Genomic DNA, 6,998 nt, shown 5'->3' with positions numbered 1-6,998 from the left:
TGGATCACCTGAGGTCAAGAGTTCCTGATCAGCCTGACTAACATGGTGAAACCCCACCTCTACTAAATACAAAACAATTAGCCAGGCATGGTGGCACATGCCTGTAATCCCAGCTACTTGGGAGGCTGAGACAGGAGAATCGCTTGAACCTGGGAGGTGGAGGTTGCAGTGAGCCGAGACCACACCATTGCACTCCAGCCTGGGCGACACAGCAAGACTCCATCTCGGGAAAAAAAAAAAAAAAAAACAAGTGCCTGGAAGAAAATATTAAATGCCAGAAAGTAATGAAGTGTTAAAATAAACAAACAATGTATCAAGTGGACACCAGGGCCACCAGAAAGAGTGCCCAAAAGGCCAAAACTGGAAAATGTGAGTATTGGATTATAACTCAAAGTGTAAAATAAATGCCTGCCTCTCCTGATATAAATAAATAAATGAATAAATGATGGAACATGGACAGATCTCTCATGCAGAATTCCAAATAATTTATGTAAATATTCTACTCTCAAAGAGGTGAAACTGAACTCCCCACTCCTTATGTATGGGTTGCATTTGGTGACTTCCTGCGAAAGAATACATATGGAAAGGGGAGAGGAAAAAGAATACTGTGAGGAAATGACAAAACTACCTCAGCGTACACTTGTCACGTGGTAAGAGTGGCACTTTGTGGTCTTTTCCCCAAAAACTCATAACCCCAATCTAATCACGAGAAGAACATCAGACAAACCCAAGTTGAAGGGCATTCTATAAAAAATACCTGACCAGGCTGGGCGCAGTGGCTCACACCTGTAATCCCAGCACTTTGGGAGGCCGAGGCGGGCACATCACCTGAGATCGGGAGTTCAAGACCAGTCTGACCAACATGGAGAAATCCTGTCTCTACTAAAAAAAAAAAAAATACAAAATTAGCCAGGTGTGGTGGCACATGCCTGTAATCCCAGCTACTCAGGAGGCTGAGGCAGGAGAATCGCTTGAACCCGGGAGGCGGAGGTTGCAGTGAGCTGAGATCACGCCTTTGCACTCCAGCTTGGGCAATAAGAGCGAAACTCTGTCTCAAAAACAAAAACAAAAACAAAAACAAAAATCCAGTACTTTTCAAAACTGTTAAGGTCATAAAAAACAAAGAAAGTCTGGGACCAGACATGGTGGCTCATGCCTGTAATTCCAACACTTTGGGAGGCCAAGAAAGGAGGGTCACTTGAGGCCAGAAGTTCAAGACTAGCCTGGGCAATATAACAAGATCTCACCTCTACAATCAAAAGATTCTCCTGGGCGGGTCTGGGTGGCTCATGCCTGTAATCCCAACACTTTGGGAGGCTGAGGCAGGCGGATCACTTGAAGTCAGAGTTCAAGACCAGCCTGGCCAACATGGCGAAACCCGGTCTCTACTAAAAATAAAAAATTAGCCAGGCATGGTGGCAGGCACCTGTAGTCCCAGCTACTCTGGAGGCTGAAGCAGGAGAATCTCTTGAACCTGGGAGGCAGAGGTTGCAGTGATCTGAGATTGCGCCACTGCACTCCAGCCTGGGAGACAGAGCAAGACTCCATCACAAAAAAGAAAAAAAAAAAAAAGATTCTCCTGACATGGTGGCACACGCTTGTAGTCCCAGCTACTCCAGAGGCTGAGGTGAAAGGATTGCTTGGGCCCAGGAGTTCGAGGTTACAGTGAGCCGTGATTATATCACTGCACTTCAGACTGGGCAACAGAAGCAGACCATGTTTCAAAAAACAGTAACAAAAGACTTGTGATAAAAACAAGGAAAGTCTAAAAAACTGTCATAACCAAGAGAAGCCTAAGAAGGCATGATGACTAAATGTAGCATGGTATCCTAGATGGGATCCTGGAACAGAAAAAGGAGATTAGGTAAGAACTAAGAAAATTTGAATAAAATGTGAACTTTAGTTAACAAGAAAGCATCAATATTGGTTCATAGTGTAAGATGTTAATAATGGGAAACTGGGTGTGTGTTATATGGAAACTCTGTACTATCTTCACAATTTTTCTGTAAATCTAAAACTATTCTAAATGTTAATGTTTATTAAAAACAAAAAGAAATTCTGAATCACGACACTAAGGTAGGGTCCAATAATTTGCATTTTCTTTTTCTAGAGACGGAAGCTCACTATGTTGCCCAGGCTGGAGTGCAGTGGCTATTCAGAGGTGTGATCTGTGATTGTGCACTACAGCCTCGAACTTCTGAGCTCAAGCAATCTTCCTGCCTAGCTTCCTGAGTAGCACCAGCACCAGACCCAGCCAATAATTTACATTTCTAATCAGCACTTGTTTCTCAACTCCCTTGCTTCTGATGGGTGGCCACAAGCCCATTCCAAAGTCAGCTCCCTACCTGGCCTTCAGTCTAAAGTAGAACAACTGTGAGGACACCTGACCCCAGAGTTCGCTGATTAACACTGTAGCACGTATTTGCAAAGTAGGTCATCTCAGCCTCTGTTCACCTGCGTTTTTAGGGATTAGTCATAGGAACAGGTAACCCTGTTTCAGATCACCAGCAGGAAAAGGCGTGGTAGAATAGGAAAGTAGATACCTGGTTTCCATTTGGGGAGTAACACCCATCTTAATGGGTGTCAAAACAGCTTAGTCACTTCTATTTTGTTTATGCTGCTCCCTCTCCAAGTACCACTTCCTTGGGCTCCATCCCAGATAAAAGAAATCAAGTGCCAAAGCACTACTGCACAAAATGAGTTGCTGAAGACTTCCACGATAAATAAGGTTGTTCCTGAGCCCCTGTTTCCAATAGCCATTTCTCCAGTCTTTTTAATTTTTTCTTGAGACAGTTTCTCACTCTATCCCCCAGGCTGGAGTGCAGAGGCGCAATCTCGGCTCACTGCAACCTCCGCCTCCCAGGTTCAAGCGATTCTCCTGCCTCAGCCTCCCAGTAGCTGGAACTAAAGGCGTGCGCAACCACGCCCAGCTAATTTTTGCATTTTTAATAGAGATGGGTTTCACCATGTTGGCTAGGCTGGTTTCAATCTCTTCACCTCATGATCTGCCCGCCTTGGCCTCCCAAAGTGCTGGGATTAGAGATGTGAGCCATGGCACCTGGCCCATTTCTCCAGTCTTAATCCTCAGCAAGTCACATCTCTAATGCTTTGTCTGTTCTCTTACACATACAACATTGGTGTCTCTTGTAGGTGAGAAGACTGTGGCATTGAAGAGGACACAGCACTGTTAAGTGATCATAAAGATCTATGCAGCACAGACTCAAGATCCCTGGTAATTTGTGCAAGTTTATAAAAAACTCAGGATCAGCCGGGCGCAGTGGCTTGCACCTGTAATCTCATCACTTTAGGAGGCCGAGGCGGGCAGATCACGAGGTCAGGAGATCGAGACTGTCCTGGCTAACATGGTGAAAACCCGTCTGTACTAAAAATACAAAAAAACTTAGCCGGCCGAGGTGGCGCGCGCCTGTAGTCCTCGGGAGGCTGAGGCAGGAGAATGGCATGAACCCGGGAGGCGGAGCTTGCAGTGAGCTGAGATCTGGCCACTGCATTCCAGCTGGGGTGACAGAGCGAGACTCCGTCTCAAACAAACAAACAAAAAAAACAAAACAAAAAACTCAGGATTCAGGAGAGAAAACTGGCAGGGAAAACAGGGTAGATCTCAGATCTGGAAGGACAAAGAATACTGCCGGGAGTTAGGTTCTTTTGAAGACCCTGAAAAACATACAACCACAACTGTCAGGTGATACTATTTTTCATCATGTGGTCATTACCACATGGGGCGTGTGTGTGTATCTCCATGGTTACCTTCCCTTGCCAGAACTATAATGCTTTTTTTTTCTACCAGACTCTTTCTCTAAGGACAGGAAAAGACTTCCTACTCTTTGGTGTTTACAACTATACCATATTTCTTTGTGTTCTCTGCTACTGTGTTGTTCGGTCAACCTATACACAAGGATCTCTCCATCTTTGCGCAGTGCTGTTTGCTTAACCACTTATATTGCTACTCACAAAGCTTCCCTCCCCTTCATTCTCACTGTTCTGTTCAGAATCCAGAAGTAGAGAACTGATTTCACCATTGGTTCACAATGACCTTGAGTGAGATCCATTGCTAATTAGGAACAATCATATCTGTTAAAAGCATATCTTTTGAACTCAGAAAACAACCACAACAGAAATTTCAGCACCTATTGTGTGCAATGCACTGTGGGAATACAAGAAAGTTCCAGCTTTGAAAGAGCACTAAACTTTAGCACCATTAGATCTGGATTCTAATCCTAGATCTGCCACTGACAGATTTTGTTAGCTTGGGCAAGTCGGCCTCCTTGGCCTAAGTTTCTTCTCTGAAGAGTAGCTGGGCACATTGCAACCACGTGCTTCAGCTGGCACAGGATCCACAGTTTTATCAGTGAGAGTTCTGTGCCATGCGAAACTTCTCAGTACCAGGTAAGCCACATGGTCAGACCCTCCATTGGACAGGCTATCTAAGCTTCAGGTTCTTCTCAAGGCATGCTGTGTATGCTCTCGGAGAGTGTGGACTGAGTCACGGGGAGGGAGTGGAGTGGCTGTATGCAAAGAAGCTGGAGGCATCCTGCCTCGTGACCTGTGACTCACATGGGATGCTGCAGGACATCATTCCTGACATCTCACAGGAAGAGATCAGCTGAGAATGGTACATTCAGGCAAGAGACATTCTTGGGTTTCCCAGTGGAAAAGAAATTAAAAAACAATTGACTAATGAGAGGAATGTGTAGCAAATGTTGAAGCTGCAGCATTCTTGCAAGTGAGCCAATGACCTTTTAAGCTACATCTACAACTGACTAGTTTCTTGGCCATCATCCCAATGAAGGCTCCTTTCCCAGTTTAGACTGTATCGAGATCTGGCTTGGCAGTAAGACTTTTAGCATCCTCAGATACAGCTTTATTTCAGCATGAAATCACATTAAATCAGCTTTCTAATAACGGCCTTAAAAACAAAAAAGATGGCTGGGCATGGTGGGTGGCTCATGCCTGTAATCCCAGCACTTTGGGAGGCTGAAGCAGGTGGATCACCTGAGGTCAGGAGTTCCAGACCAGCCTAAAACCCCGCCTCTACTAAAAAAAAAAAACCCCACAAAAATTAGCTGGACATGGTGGCACGCACCTGTAATCTCAGCTGCTCGGGCGGCTAAGGCAGGAGAATCGCTTGAACCTGGGAGGTGGAGGTTGCAGTGAGCCGAGACCACACCATTGCACTCCAGCCTGGGCGACACAGCAAGACTCCATCTCAAAAAAAAAAAAAAAAGACAAACAGAGTGACTGCCATGGCTGGTGTTGACAATGAATCTGTTGTCCTATTTTTATGACTTTCAAGAAAAGGATACTTGGATGACTTGGATCAAGTGGGAGACAGCTTGACACAAGGTCTTAAGCAGATCTGCAAGGGAGGACAGTTGCTGCCAGCTGACCCAGAACTGACTCTGCAAGAGATGCAGCTTGTCACAGATTTCTGTTTAATTTAGAGGCAAACTTCAAAATCACCTTGTACATTTTCTGTGTGACTGGTTTCATTCTGGCTTTATGCTTAAGTCAACTCATTTCAATCTCACCTCCTAGAATAAACCTGGCCCAATCAACTTTTTCTCAGTCATTCCTTCCTAAGCAGCCAGATCCAAAACACAGCCCAAATAATCGTTGAGAGGAGACAGAGTTTTCACGGACAGAGTTGAAAGAGCTGGATGAACACAAGCTATTTAAGCAACTGAGGTACAAATCAAGGAACTTCTCCAATTCAGCAAATTAAGAAGACAGCAGTTATTCAAGTGCTACAGTAAAAATCAAGTTAAACTGGTTTAAGAAGTATTGTGTCAAATACTAACAATTCCCCCAACCAAATTTACTCCTAATCCTTTTCTGCAAGCTCAACTTTAGTACAACCTGAGAATATTAACAAAGGAAACTTAGCCAAAAGCTCATAAGTTAATTATCTGGAGACTAATTATGACTCAAATTAAAATTCCTGTTTACATATAACCAAGATCTAGTCACATGAATATCTACAGAAGATATTTTTGGTGATGCATGGTCACCAAGGGAGAGACACCCTAAATAAAAAGGCTCCAGGCATGTGACTTGAAATTCTTTCAGCTGAAGGGTATTATATGTTACTTAATGGACTGTGAAGAGATTTTAAAATGTCGTTTGCTTTGTGCACCCAGGCAGGCAGCCAAGATTCTCATAATGGGCAAGATTGAGCCACCTGCCCTGTCCCCTGGTCTTTGAATTTGTTAAGTCCTCATTTATGGGGTGGGGGGAGGGGTGGGAGTATATTTTGACTTCTTTAAATCCTACCTGAGACAATTTCTGACAAAAGGTCAGATGACACCAAAGAGGTCCAATCAAAGCTGTCAATCAGAATCACCAAACTCTCGGTTGGGCTTGCCCTGGGCGAGCCAGATAGCAACGTTGTCCACACCAGAGCCATTCTCTGGGCACCCACCGTGTGCTGGGGACTGTCAGCTCTGACCCTCTACAAACCCCTCCCCACTGTTTTTTCCTGTAAGACAAGATGGAGAGTTTGTAGATGTGATGAGTTCATGAGAAAGGCTCGCTTTTGTCAGGGATCGTCTGTGTTTTGTGTTTTATTTTACTCTTCCTCTCATCTCCCCACCACCTCTGCTTTTTTGATGTTAATTAGTTGTGGGTTTTGTTTTTGTTTTTGTTTTTGAGACAGGGCCTTGCTCTGTCGCCTAGGCTGGAGTGCAGTGGCATGATCATAGCTCACTGCAGCTTGAACTCCTGGGCTCAAGCGATCCTCCTGCCTCAGCTTCCTGAGTAGCTGGTACTACAGGCACAAGCCCCCATGCCTGGCTAATTTTTTGTGTGTTTTGTAGATACAGGGTCTCACTATGTTGCTCCAGTTGGTCTCAGCCTCCTGGGCTCAAATTGTGTTTTTAATGGTAAAGTTATGTATATTAAACCGATCCTGGTCCTCAGGGGTTCTGTTTGCTATCTCATTCTAGTTCTCTGAAAGCAGGAATTTTTGTTTCCTTAAGTCATTC

General features: G+C 44.6%; 1 pseudogene; it reads right to left on the bottom strand.

Moving 5' to 3' along the window:
• LOC105511701 overlaps positions 1–6,421 on the bottom strand; it is a 29,529-nt pseudogene extending 23,108 nt beyond the window's left edge.
• Between the last annotated feature and the right edge of the window lie 577 nt (positions 6,422–6,998).

The sequence above is a fragment of the Colobus angolensis genome, unplaced genomic scaffold (assembly GCF_000951035.1).
Source record: "Colobus angolensis palliatus isolate OR3802 unplaced genomic scaffold, Cang.pa_1.0 Scaffold202, whole genome shotgun sequence".
Taxonomy (NCBI): domain Eukaryota; kingdom Metazoa; phylum Chordata; class Mammalia; order Primates; family Cercopithecidae; genus Colobus; species Colobus angolensis.
This window is presented reverse-complemented; position numbering and strand designations above follow the sequence as displayed.